This window comes from Rutidosis leptorrhynchoides, chromosome 3, assembly GCF_046630445.1.
Source record: "Rutidosis leptorrhynchoides isolate AG116_Rl617_1_P2 chromosome 3, CSIRO_AGI_Rlap_v1, whole genome shotgun sequence".
NCBI lineage: Eukaryota > Viridiplantae > Streptophyta > Magnoliopsida > Asterales > Asteraceae > Rutidosis > Rutidosis leptorrhynchoides.
In genome coordinates this window covers 360894282-360909132 of record NC_092335.1, presented here as the reverse complement: position 1 = coordinate 360909132, position 14851 = coordinate 360894282, and positions in this window count along the sequence as shown.

Below are 14851 nucleotides of genomic sequence, written 5' to 3'. Positions count from 1 at the left end.
GTCTGCAATATAGAGTTATATCCATTAAGACTGTAAGCTGGAAAGATACTCACCTAGATATACTTTAATTAAATATATATATATATATATATATATATATATATATATATGAAAGTTTAACTTTCGATTCCATTTTCCATGACAACTTGAACATAAAGAAGTTAAGGGCCTCGAGATTTATTTTGTGTGACTACTGGTCATCAGGCAAGTCTGCTTTAACTGTAGACCAATCCCCGCGATAAATAGTGCGCCTATTCGGATAATCCAATATACTCTGAGATCAGCCGAGCCAACTAGATTGAAGATTGTCAACACATTGGTAGAAGCCAAAGGCTGACAGGGTTATTCAAAATGCCGTGAGAACCATCCTGTTCAATTTGAATGAAGTACATGGAAAGAGATAACGGAAAGTTACGTGTAATGAATTGACAACCTAATAAAAACGCACAATCATAAGTGATGGAAGAATCAAGGATTAATGAACTTTGCATGATCTCAAAAATCATTGCTTTATTGTGTTCAAGTAATTAATGCCAACATGATTGTCGAAGTGTTCAGAATGAATATGTTCATGTTTAATGAGGATTGATATCAGTAATTACATGATAATAGACATAGACTGGATAATTAGGAATGAACATCAGAAATTGATTCAATATGTCAGTTCTGATCCATTTTTTAAAATAGTTAATCATCTTGCTCACAAAAAGAATGTGGATTTGTATGTCTTATATATCTGTTCTGTTAATTTGTTTGCATTGTATTCTATAAAACAACAAAAAGATTTTGGCTTGCATGTTATTGCATTTCATGATAGAATGTCTTTCATTTGCATAATTTTAGTTGCATGACATTTTGCATCAGAAAATCCATAAAGATTTTATCATTTCCTTGTTTTTCTGATTATCCTCTGGGTGCATAACGACATCTAAAAGAACTTTGTTGAGATCAAGATATTGGGCCACAAAATCCATGAGATCGAAGTTCGTAGAGTTTGTGACTGTTTGAAGGACATTGATGATTTATATTGCTAATGAACTTAAGTTGACATTACACTTTAGGATTTACTCTTAGATCACGGAACGATTAGAGTAATAACCTTGTTTAGGTTAGGATTTTATCTGTCTAAGTGTTAATGGTCATTTCTTGAAGGTTTAGTGATTTTCAACTCAAGTTTAAAGTGCTTGTTAGATCTAAGATTGCCGAACGAGTTGAAATCCTAAGGTTGTAAAATTTTGAAGTTTTGAAATTGCCTAAGTGCTCACTCGCACGCGTGAGACATGACTCGCACGAGTCAGTGCATGGTTGATGATCAACCATGTGGACCTTTGAGCTCACTCGTTTGTCTTGATTTTATCGATCACTCGTCTGCAAGAGCTGACACGTGTGATTAACCGCACGAGTCACCACACGGTTGAATCACTCGCTTAGAATTTTTGCATCAGCCGTGTACCCTGTCTGAAACAATATTACTGCTCAAACGTGTCAACAGTGACACGAGTGACTATATCACTCGTACGGTTGATCTCTCAGTTGCACGTGTGACACTGTCACTCGTACGTTTCATCCTGTTTAACATGTTTATGACACTTTGATGCAAATGCTATGATGTTTTATGGTGATTGATTTATATATCTAACTGTTCTGTAAATGTTTCAGTTGCTGTTTAGATATCATCAGATGGTAGAACAACAAGTAAATATTCCGGTTGATAACATTGAAGGACAGGGGGAGCAACAAGTTAATCCACAAGCTAATCTTCAAGTGAATCCAGTCATCCCACCTGCTCAGCAAGAGATTCCTCTAGAGATGGGTGAACTGAACAATCAAGTCGCTCTCTATGACACTACTTTAGAGAGAGGTTCTCACTTTAAGGTGATTATCGAATTTCTTAAGAGATCAAGGATACACACTGCTATTTCTACTGAATGCACTGCATACTACAGTCATCAGAGAGAGTTCTGGAGAAATGCTGTGTTGGATGTTGATGAAGATAAGCTTGTTAGTAAGATTCAAGGTCATGATATTACTGTTTCTAAGAATGTGATTAGAAGGATTTTGGGTTTCAATGACGAGAACTGCTCCCATAATACTATCAGTAGAGAACGAATCCATGGTTGTTTCAGAAGATGTGCTTATTCTGGTTAGCTTGTTAGCAAATCTGAGCTGGTGAAGACATGTCTGCCACCACAGTTTAGATATCTTGCTCATGTAATCATGCATTGTTTGAGTGGACGCAAATCTGGTTTTGACAAGCTGAATGAGAAAGTGCAGAGTATGTTTGTGGCACTTGTTCTCAAGGCTCCATATGATTTTTCAGGTTTTGTTTTCTACTATTTCAAGGCAAACCACTTTAGTTCTTCCCAGAGATACCTGATCTATGCCCGTCTTCTTCAATTAATCATTAATGATGCTGCACCTGATTTACCTAAGCTTGAAGAGGATATTATCCACCTGAAGCCGATGAATCCAATTACTTTCCGCAGAATGGAAGAGACAAGGATTACTGATTTAAAGCCTGACTTTAATAGAAAGCTCATTTGTCATCTTATTAAGGAGAACTATCGATGCCCATCAGGTAATGCTTGGAGGAATGAGGATTCAGACTCTAACTACGAAGTTACCGATGAGGAAGGTAAGGGTGATAATCAGAAAGCTGCTGGTAATGCTCAAGGAGGAGGTAATGTTGATGATGAGATTATCGAGGGTGATGATGAAGCGACAGAGGAGGATGCCAGCTTAATTCAGAGAAAAAGAAAAGGAAAGGATCCTATGATCGCAGAACAACTCAAGAAGAAAGAGAAAAGAATGAAGTATTCTTATGAGTCACCTCAGAAATCATCACAGGGAGGTTCAAGGCAACAAGCTCAGAGAAAGCCATCCGGTTTCATAAAGGATGCAAGGGCTGCTGTTACCTCACCAAAACCTGCCACAACAACACCTCAGGTCACATCAGATGAATACAAGACACAGCATAATCTACTGTTGTCGTTGATCACAAAAATAACCAATTTGGAGAATCAAGCTACTGAGGAGAAGAAGATCAGTAATGCTAAGATCGATTCGTTGGTGGAAGAGAACAAGAGGTTATCTGATAGACTGGACCGTCAGAAGGAAAGAACAAATAAGTTGAAGAAGAAGTTTTTGGCAATTAAGAGTGCGAACAGAGAGAAACTGAAAAAGTTGAATGAAAAGATTGAACAGCTTACCTCTGGTAAAACAAAGTTGATTAAGGAGAGAGAAGAAGAGTATTCTTCTGATTTGGGAGAAGGTGATGAAAAAGATGATGAAGAAGATGCTGGAACTGGAGGACCCTCTTTTGATATACCGTTAGTGATACCTATTCGAAGTTTTAATGAATATGGTGAGGTCTTTACTGCTGAATATTATATGAATTATTCAAATGTTTTTAATGATGCAGAAAAGGGGGACGTTCCACCAAGTGAGTTTCCGATGGAACAGCTTGCTGCTCTGGCATACGATAACGAAAATGATATGGAGAATGCAGAGACAGCTGAAGCTGAAAACAAGGCTCCACAAGAAGAGTCATTGTCAAGTATCCTTCCCGAATCAATCCAAAATATAAACTTAAGTGATTTTGATCTGTTCGAAATGAGAAGAGTGAAGATTCTGTTGGTAAAGATAGTTTGAAAGAGGATGTGATTATTGAGTCCGAGGACGAATTTGTGACATAATCTGATGCTGAAGAAGAAGAAGAAGAAGAAGAAAAAGTTGAAATTGTTATGCCTTCGCTTGAGCCATACTCGCATCCGTCATTCAACACCTTAAGTGACTTCTTCAATCTGAGTTGTGAGGAGAAAAGAAAGAACTTAATTGAGTTAGAAAAGGCGAGGAAGGTATACAAACAACAAGTGAAAGAAGTGGATGTTATGTTAGAAAGGAACCAGAAGATTCGACATGAGAAACTGCTCGTTGAGAAAGAAAGAAAATAAATAGAATTGAAAGAAAAGAAACTCCGAGCCGAAGAAGCTAAAGCCGAGACATGGAATGAGATTAATGAATGGTTTAAACGTGATAGGGTTAAAGTGAATAGAAATGTTAAGGAAGACGAAGATCGTCAAAGTTGGTGGAGAAGGAACGTTGTTAACCTTGATTAAGTAAATAAGCTAGAACTCGAGCCGAAGTTTGTCAGTTTCTATGAGAAAGGTAAAAGAACCAAGAAGTACTCCAAGGGTAAAATTTTGAGTTGGGGCTATTTCAAGGAGATCAATTGTTTTGCGATCAAGAGGGAAAGAGGAGTAGATTATATGGCACGTCCAAGTCACTTCAAAACTCTACCATACTTCGAGATCATGCAGCTTACGAAGCTGAAGATGTTAAACGCTGAAGATTGTGACCTTTCCAGGTTGTTTCAAAGAAAACTCGGATATGAGTATAAGACAGGGAAATGGGACATCTTTAAGTCAACGGCCGCTAGGTTTTTCATACACCCGACAAAGAAAAATTCTAAGGGAGGACCTATCCGTGTTGTTAAGTTCTGTCCAGCAAAGTATATGAAACAATCTCCCTTGATGCCATTACCCAAGGATATCTGTAAGAACTTCAGATGGTGGTTCTATGATGAGTTGTCAGAAGAAGCAGTGATCTTGACTGCAATTGAGAAGGATGATGGAAGCATACAGTTCGACAATGTGAGGATTCTAGATCCTATGTGGCTGAGGAACTTTTCAAGATTTGATGTGGAGACTCTTCACCGCCATCACATTACATTCAGAGACGATCAAAAGGAGGAAGCTATGAGATATCAAAGTGTGATCGATGTCCTCTATGCATACCTCAACAGAGAAAGTGATGCTCAAAGCTCAAACCATGTTCAAGCCAACTGATGTGTGAAGAATACTGTGATGCTAGTTATTAATTTTTGTTTGTTTTTATTTTTGATGATGATGTATTTTGGAGACAGAGAGAATCTGGATATGTAATTGATATTAGACTGATGTTACTTTTGGACTTATGTGTATTTCACGAACATTTACTTTATTGTAATCAATGTTCTAGGTCCTAGGGGGAGTTGTTGATGCATGTTCTGTAAGTCCCTAGACATCTTGCCTACGTTTGTGATTAGTACTTCAGTTTATGGGATACCATGATCGCTCGTTATCATCCTATCTGTGTTTGTATGTGGTTACAGGTACTGCAGGAACGCGATACGGATGTTTGACTATGTTAGACTTAGTCAGACGTACGAGTGAAGCATCACTCGTACGGCTGACAGGCTCATACGCACGGTTGATGCTGAGCTAAGTCATAATTATAACCTGAATGAGAAGACACGAGTGAGTGATCACCTGTACGACTGATGAAGCCAACTCGTACGTGTGATGGATGACTCATACGGGTGAGTCAACCGCAGGGGTATATAAAGTCTTATGTTCTTCATTTTACGTTAAGCCTGTCTCACACACAATCACTCAGATCTGGTTCACCTGATCCGATTCTCTCTCAACCCAAATCACTCCTGGTAGTGAATAATAGCTCTAGGCATTAATCTAATCATAATCCTTGTTGTGGTTTGACTAATTAATCCCAAAAAGCTACCCATATTCACTTTGATTGGTTGATTCACTAATTCTGCCTTTGTGTGAATTAAACCTGTTGATCTCGAAGTTCCTAGTCATGTTTCATCAGTTGTACTGGTGACTCTTGTCACCGTTTTCCTCCCACTTCCTCTTGAGTTGTTTCATGTTGGATTCTTCGACCGCCTGCTTTATAATTCTTTCCTCAATCTGATTTATGAGTTTATGAGCCATTCGACTTGCCTTCTGTATAGAAGCGGGCTCGTATGAACTCACATATTCCTGAATCCTTACTGGTAACCCTTTTACAAACGCGTCGATCTTCTCTTCTTCATCTTTGAACGCTCCCAGACACAATAGGCACAACTCTGTGAATCGTCGTTCATATGTGGTAACGTCGAACCCTTGTGTTCGTAACTCTCTAAGTTCTGCCTTGAGCTTATTGACTTCGTTTCTAGGATGGTACTGCTCGTTCATCAATTGCTTGAATGCCGACCACGGTAGTACGTAAGCAGCATTTTGTCCTACCTGTTCAAAATAGGTGTTCCACCACGTTAACGCAGTACCTGTGAAGGTATGCGTAGCGTACTTAACTTTGTCCTCTTTAGTACACTTACTTATGGCAAACACCGATTCGACTTTCTCGGTCCACCGTTTCAATCCAATTGGTCCTTCGGTTCCATCAAATTCCAAAGGTTTGCAGGCAGTGAATTCTTTGTAGGAGCATCCTACACGATTTCTTGTGGAATTAGTTCCACTGCTAGATCCAAAGTTATTGTTATTTTGCATCTCAGCCTGTACTGCGGCTATGTTTAGTGCAAGGAAAACACGGAAGTCTTCCTCGCTCATGTTCAAATTCTGACGAGTCGCCGGTGCCATTTCCTTCAAAATAGCCAACTGAATCGAGTTAATCATATAGAATATTAAGAGTAGTCAATAGTATTTTGTAGCATAATATGAACTCATTTATAAAAGCTTTTTCTTCATATTAGTGTTTTATAAGTTTAAATTCGGGTACTACCTACCCGTTAAGTTCATACTTAGTAGCTAATATACAATTCAACTACTTCAATTCCATATGAAAAACTGATTATAATAATATATCACATACAAATATTCTTCAAACTTACAACTTCGTTATATTACATATAACATGAAATATAGTACACTTTGATACATGACAGTTTTGAAGATAAATCTAGTTAATACACAAGTTGTTCAGCAAAGGAAATAAAGACACGTAATTCATAAGTCCAGAAACAAGTCATGCATTCTGGTTTTACTAAGACGACTTCCCATCCTTGGTCTTGTAGAAAATCACCGTTATGACCATTGGCTAGGCAGCATGTTGTAATGTCGTCAAAAGGACGAGGGTTTCGTAATGTCCAATAGCCCCGTAATAATCTAAAAACCTTGTTTCTCACCCCAACTACTGAATCCGTCACTTGTGGGAAAATTTTATTTAAAAGTTGTAATCCGACGTTCTTTTTCTCACTATGGTAAGAAGCGAACATCACTAACCTGTAAGTATAACATGCTTCTTTATGTTGCATGTTAGAAGCTTTTTCTAACTCACGAAATCCTATGTTGGGATATGTTGAGTCAAAATAGGTTCTTAACCCGTAGCGTAAAATTGCATTTGGGTTCCCCGCATTTAATGCTTTAAAGAAAACACGGAGTAACTTACGGTCTCCCCAATGTGATATACCCCACCTATCAAAGGAAAGTCTTTTATAAACTAAGGCATTTCTGGAAAGTCTTTCAAATGTTTGACAAGTTAATTTCTCCATAACTAAATGTGATGATGAATTCTGACCGACTCTAGACAAGATTTCCTCAATCATATCCTCTGGTAGGTCTTCTAAAATATTCAGTTGTCTACCCTTAACTTCCATTTTGTTTTTATACTGTAAAATAGACAAGAATTAGATTCATAAAAGATAATTAACAAACAATACAAGTAATTTTTACATGGAACATAAAAGTACAAGCACACTACAATAATACACAACATGATTACAACCCTCTAATCTGAATCACTGCTTTCTTCTTCTTCGAACTTGGTTCGTTTTCCTAATTTTCTAGGGATATATGGTGTTCCTCTAATACGAGCCGTCGTTTTCCATAAAGGTTTAGAAAAACCTGGTGGTTTAGAGGTTCCCGGGTTATTGTTACAATTTAGGAAATACGGACGTTGCCGATACATATAAAGTTCATCGGGGTTGGAATCAGGTTTCTCTATTTTTATACCTTTTCCCTTATTATTTTCTTTTGCTTTATTAAATTGGGTTGAGGTAATTTCTATAACATCATCGAAATCCTCATCGGGATCCGATTCATCGGAAAATTGATAATCTTCCCAATATTTTGCTTCCTCGGCGGAAACACCATTGACCATTATTAACTTTGGTCCGTTGGTTGAGGATTTTATTTTATTTAATCGATTTACTATCGGTATCAATATTTCTTCCTCCGAAACCTCTTCTTCTTCCGGTTCCTCCTCTTTCGGTTCCTCTTCTTCCGGTTCCTCCTCTTCCGGTTCCTCTTCTTCCGGTTCCTCTTCGGGAATTTGTGAATCTTCCCAAAATATATTCGACTCTTCATTATTATTAGGTGAATCTATGGGATTTGTACTAGTGGTAGATATCTATCACACAATATCAAATACATTAAGAGGTTAATATATCACATAATATTTACATGTTAATAATATATAGTTTCCAACAAAAGTGTTAAGCAATCGTTTTTAAAGAAAACACGGTAGAAGTCCAGACTCACGAATGTATCCTAACAAACTCGATAAGACACACTAATGCAAATTTCTGTTTCTCTAAGACCAACGCTCAGATACCAACTGAAATGTCCCGTTTATATTGATTATAAACGTTCCATATTAATTGATTTCGTTGCGAGGTTTTGACCTCTATATGAGACGTTTTTCAAAGACTGCATTCATTTTTAAAACAACCATAACCTTTATTTTATCTATAAAGGTTTAAAAAGCATTACGTAGATTATCAAATAATGATAATCTAAAATATACCGTTTACACACGTCCATTTCATAATGGTTTACAATAAGAATATATTACATCAAAAATAAGTTTCTTGAATGCAGTTTTTACATAATATCATACAAGCATGGAATCCAAATCTTGTCCTTATTTTAGTATGCAACAGCAGAAACTCTTAATAATCACCTGAGAATAAACAAGCTTAAAACGTCAACAAAAAATGTTGGTGAGTTATAGGTTTAACCTGTATATTTATCAAATCGAAATAATAGACCACAAGATTTCGTATTTCATTATACATCCCATACATAGAGATAAAAGTCATTCATATGGTGAACACCTGGTAACCGACATTAACATGATGCATATAAGAATATCCCTTATCATTCCGGGAAATTCTTCGGACATGATAAAAACGAATTCGAAGTACTAAAGCATCCGGTACTTTGGATGGGGTTCGTTAGGCCCAATAGATCTATCTTTAGGATTCACCTCAATTAGTAGATCGATTTACTAATTCTTAGGTTACCAAGCAAAAGGGGCATATTCGGCTTCGATCATTCACCCATATAATGTAGTTTCAATTACTTGTGTCTATTTCGTAAAACATTTATAAAACTGCATGTATTCTCATCCCAAAATATTAGATTTTAAAAGTGGAACTATAACTCACTTTCACAGATTTTTACTTCGTCGGGAAGTAAGACTTGGCCACTGGTCGATTCAGGAACCTATAACAAATATGTACATATATATCAAAGTATGTTCAAAATATATTTACAACATTTTTAATACGTTTTAATGTTTTAAGTTTATTAAGTCAGCTGTCCTCGTTAGTAACCTACAACTAGTTGTCCACAATTAGATGTACAGAAATAAATTGATATATATTATCTTGAATCAATCCATGACCCAGTGTATACACGTCTCAGGCTAGATCACAACTCAAAGTATATATATTTTTGGAATCAACCTCAACCCTGTATAGCTAACTCAAACATTACTGCATATAGAGTGTCTATGGTTGTTCCAAATAATATATATACATGGGTCGATATTATATGTCAAAACATTTGCATACGTGTCTATGGTATCCCAAGATTACATAATATATTAGAATACATGTATAATATAATATAAGTTAGCTAGGATATGATTTGTATAGAATTGTTACAATATTTCCCGTAGCTACAACAATCAAAAAATATCCAATCTTGTTTTACCTATAACTTCTTCGTTTTAAATCCGTTTTGAGTGAATCAAATTACTATAGGTTTCATATTGAACTCTATTTTATAAATCTAAATAGAAAAAGTATAGTTTTATTGTCAGAAATATAAGTTACAAGTCATTTTTGTAAGAGGTAGTCATTTCAGTTGAAAGAACGACGTCTTGATGACCATTTTGAAAAACATACTTTCACTTTGAGTTTAACCATGATTTTTGGATATAATTTCATGTTCATAAGAAAAATCATTTTCCCAGAAGAACAACCTTTAAATCAAAGTTTATCATAGTTTTTAACTATCAAACCCAAAACAGCCCGCGGTGTTAATACGACGGCATATGTCCGGTTTTACGGTGTTTTTCATGTTTTCAGGTTTTAAATCATTAAGTTAGCATATCATATAGATATATAACATGTTTTTAGTTGATTTTAAAAGTCAATTTAGAAGGGTTAATTTTTGTTTGCGAACAAGTTTAAAATTAACTAAACTATGTTCTAGTGATTTTAAGTTCAAACCTTCAAATAAGGTAGTTTTATATATATATGAATCGAATGATGTTATGAACATAATTACTACCTTAAGTTTTGTAGATAAACCTACTGGAAATGAGAAAAAATAGATCTAGCTTCAAAAGATCCTCGGATGGCTTGAAAGTTCTTGAAGCAGAATCATGACACGAAATAAGTTCAAGTAAGATTTCCACTCGAAATAAGATTGTTATAGTTATAGAAATTGAATAAAAGTTTGAATATGAGTAATACCTTGTATTAGAAAGATATCTTACTGTAAATAAGAAAGATTTCTTGAGGTTGGATGATCACTTTACAAGATTGGAAGTAAGCTAGCAAACTTGGAAGTATTCTTGATTTTATGAAACTAGAACTTATAGAATTTATGAAGAACACTTAGAACTTGAAGATAGAACTTAAGAGATATCAATTAGATGAAGAAAATTGAAGAATGAAAGTGTTTGTAGGTGTTTTTGGTCGTTGGTATATGGATCAGATATTAAGGATGTGTAATTTTGTTTACTTGTAAATATGTCATGAATGATTACTAATATTTTTGTAATTTTATGAGATATTTCATGCTAGTTGCCAAATGATGGTTCCCACATATGTTAGGTGACTCACATGGGCTACTAAGAGCTGATCATTGGAGTGTATATACCAATAGTACATACATCTAAAAGCTGTGTATTGTACGAATACGAATACAAGTGCATACGAGTAGAATTGTTGATGAAACTGAACGAGAATGTAATTGTAAGCATTTTTGTAAAGTAGAAGTATTTTGATAATTGTCTTGAAGTCTTTCAAAAGTGTATGAATACATATTAAAATACTACATGTATATACATTTTAACTGAGTCGTTAAATCATCGTTAGTCGTTACATGTAAATGTTGTTTTGAAACCTTTAGGTTAACGATCTTGTTAAATGTTGTTAACCCATTGTTTATTATATCTAAAGAGATGTTAAATTATTACATTATCATGATATTATGATATATTAATATATCTTAGTATGATATATATACAGTTAAATGTTGTTACAACGATAATCGTTACATATATGTCTCGTTTAGAAATCATTAAGTTAGTAGTCTTGTTTTTACATATGTAGTTCATTGTTAATACACTTAATGACATGTTTACTTATCATTTATCATGATTAAACATAGTTTATCAATATCCTAATATGATTCATATGTATTTAGTAAGACGTTGTTATAACGATAATCGTTATATATATCGTTTCGAGTTTCTTAATTCAATAAACTCAATTTTATGTATATAACTCATTATTAAAATACCCAATGAGATACCTACTTATCATAATATCATTTTAACTATATATATAATCATGTATATGTTATCATATAGTTTTTACAAGTTTTAACGTTCGTGAATCACCGGTCAACTTGGGTGGTCAATTGTCTATATGAAACCTATTTAAATTAATCAAGTCTTAACAAGTTTGATTGCTTAACATGTTAGAAACACTTAATCATATAAATATAAATTTCATTTAATATATATAAACATGGAAAAGTTCGGGTCACTACAGTACCTACCCGTTAAATAAATTTCGTCCCGAAATTTTAAGCAGTTGGAGGTGTTGACGTATCTTCTGGAAATAAGTGTGGGTATTTCTTTGTCATATGATCTTCTCATTCCCAGGTGAACTCGGGTCCTCTACGAGCATTCCATCAAACTTTAACAATTGGTATCTTGTTTTGCTTAAGTCTTTTAACCTCACGATTCCATTATTTCGACGGGTTCTTCGACGAATTAAAGTTTTTCGTTGATTTAGATTTCATCTAACAGAATAGTGAGATATTCTTTAGCAAAACATTTCTTCAAATTTGAGACGTGGAAAGTGTTATGTACAGCCGCGATTTGTTGTGGTAATTCAAGTCGGTAAGCTACTGGTCCGACACGATCAATAATCTTGAATGGTCCTATATACCTTGGATTTAATTTCCCTCATTTACCAAATTGAACAGCGCCTTTCCAAGGTGCAACCTTAAGCATGACCATCTCTCCAATTTCTAATTCTATATCTTTTCTTTTAATGTCGGCGTAGCTCTTTTGTCGACTTTGGGCGGTTTTCAACCGTTGTTGAATTTGGATGATCTTCTCGGTAGTTTCTTGTATTATCTCCGGACCCGTAATCTGTCTATCCCCCAATTCACTCCAACAAATCGGAGACCTGCACTTTCTACCATAAAGTGCTTCAAACGTCGCCATCTCAATGCTTGAATGGTAGCTGTTGTTGTAGGAAAATTCTGATAATGGTAGATGTCGATCCCAATTGTTTCCGAAATCAATAACACATGCTCGTAGCATGTCTTCAAGCAATTGTATCGTCCTTTCGCTCTGCCCATCAGTTTGTGGATGATAGGCAGTACTCATGTCTAGACGAGTTCCTAATGCTTGCTGTAATGTCTGCCAGAATCTTGAAATAAATCTGCCATCCATATCAGAGATAATAGAGATTAGTATTCATTGTCTGGAGATGACTTCCTTCAAATACAGTCATGCTAACTTTTCCATCTTGTCATCTTCTCTTATTGGCAGGAAGTGTGCTGATTTGGTGAGACGATCAACTATTACCCAAATTTTATCAAAACCACTTGCAGTCCTTGGCAATTTAGTGATGAAATCCATGGTAATGTTTTCCCATTTCCATTCCGGGATTTCGGGTTGTTGAAGTAGACCTGATGGTTTTTGATGCTCAGCTTTGACCTTAGAACACGTCAAACATTCTCCTACGTATTTAGCAACATCGGCTTTCATAACCGGCCACCAAAAATGTTTCTTGAGATCCTTGTACATCTTCCCCGTTCCAGGATGTATTGAGTATCTGGTTTTATGAGCTTCTCTAAGTACCATTTCTCTCATATCTCCAAATTTTGGTACCCAAATCCTTTCAGCCCTATACCGGGTTCCGTCTTCTCGAATATTAAGATACTTCTCCGATCCTTTGGGTATTTCATCCTTTAAATTTCCCTCTTTTAAAACTCCTTGTTGCGCCTCCTTTATTTGAGTAGTAAGCTTAGTGTGAATCACTATATTCATAGCTTTTACTTGAATGGTTTCTCCGTCCTTTCTGCTCAAGGTGTCGGCTACCACATTTGCCTTCCCCGGGTAATAACAAATCTCAAAGTCGTAATCATTCAACAATTCAATCCATCTGCGCTGCCTCATGTTCAGTTGTTTCTGATTAAATATGTGTTGAAGACTTTTATGGTCGGTATATATAATACTTTTGACCCCATATAAGTAGTGCCTCCAAGTCTTTAATGCAAAAACAACTGCGCCTTATTCCAAATCATGCGTCCTATAATTCTGCTCGTGAATCTTCAATTGTCTAGACGCATAAGCAATTACCTTCGTTCGTTACATTAATACACAACCGATACCTTGCATTGAGGCGTCACGATATATCACAAAATCATCATTCCCTTCAGGTAATGACAATATAGGTGCCGTAGTTAACTTTTCCTTTAATAATTGAAACGCGTTCTCTTGTTCATCCTTCCATTCAAATTTCCTCCCTTTATGCGTTAATGCAGTCAAGGGTTTTGCTATTTTGGAAAAATCTTGGATGAATCTCCTGTAATAACCAGCTAGCCCTAAAAATTGGCGTATGTGTTTCGGAGTTTTCGGGGTTTCCCACTTTTCAACGGTTTCAATCTTTGCTGGATCCACCTGAATACCTCCTTTGTTCACAATGTGACCGAGGAATTGAACTTCTTCCAACCAAAATGCACACTTTGAAAACTTAGCGTACAGTTTTTCTTTTCTCAGCAACTTTAGCACTTTTCTCAAATGTTCTTCGTGCTCTTGATCATTATTCGAGTAAATAAGTATGTCATCGATGAAAACAATAACAAACTTGTCAAGATATGGCCCACACACTCGGTTCATGAGGTCCATGAACACAGCTGGTGCATTAGTCAATCCAAACGGCATAACCATAAACTCGTAATGACCGTAACGCGTCCTAAAAGCAGTCTTTGGAATATCATCCTCCTTCACCCGCATTTGATGATATCCAGAACGTAAATCGATCTTCGACTAAACCGACGAGCCTTGTAGTTGATCAAATAAATCGTCGATTCTCGGTAATGGGTAACGGTTCTTGATGGTAAGTTTGTTCAACTCTCGGTAGTCGATAAACAACCTGAATGTATCATCTTTCTTCTTGACAAACAGAACAGGAGCTCCCCATGGTGATGTACTTGGTCGAATGAAACCACGCTCTAAAAGTTCCGGTAACTGAATTTGTAATTCTTTCATTTCGCTTTGTGCGAGTCTGTATGGAGTACGAGCTATTGGTGCAACTCCTGGTATAAGGTCTATTTGAAATTCAACGGATCGATGTGGGGGTAATCCCGGTAATTCTTTCGAAAATACATCGGAAAATTCTTTTGCGACGGGAACATCACTGATGTTCTTTTCTTCAGGTTTAACTTCCTCGATGTGTGCTAGAATGACGTAACAACCTTTTTTTATTAGTTTTTGTGCCTTTAAACTACTAATAAGATTTAATTTCGCGTTGTTC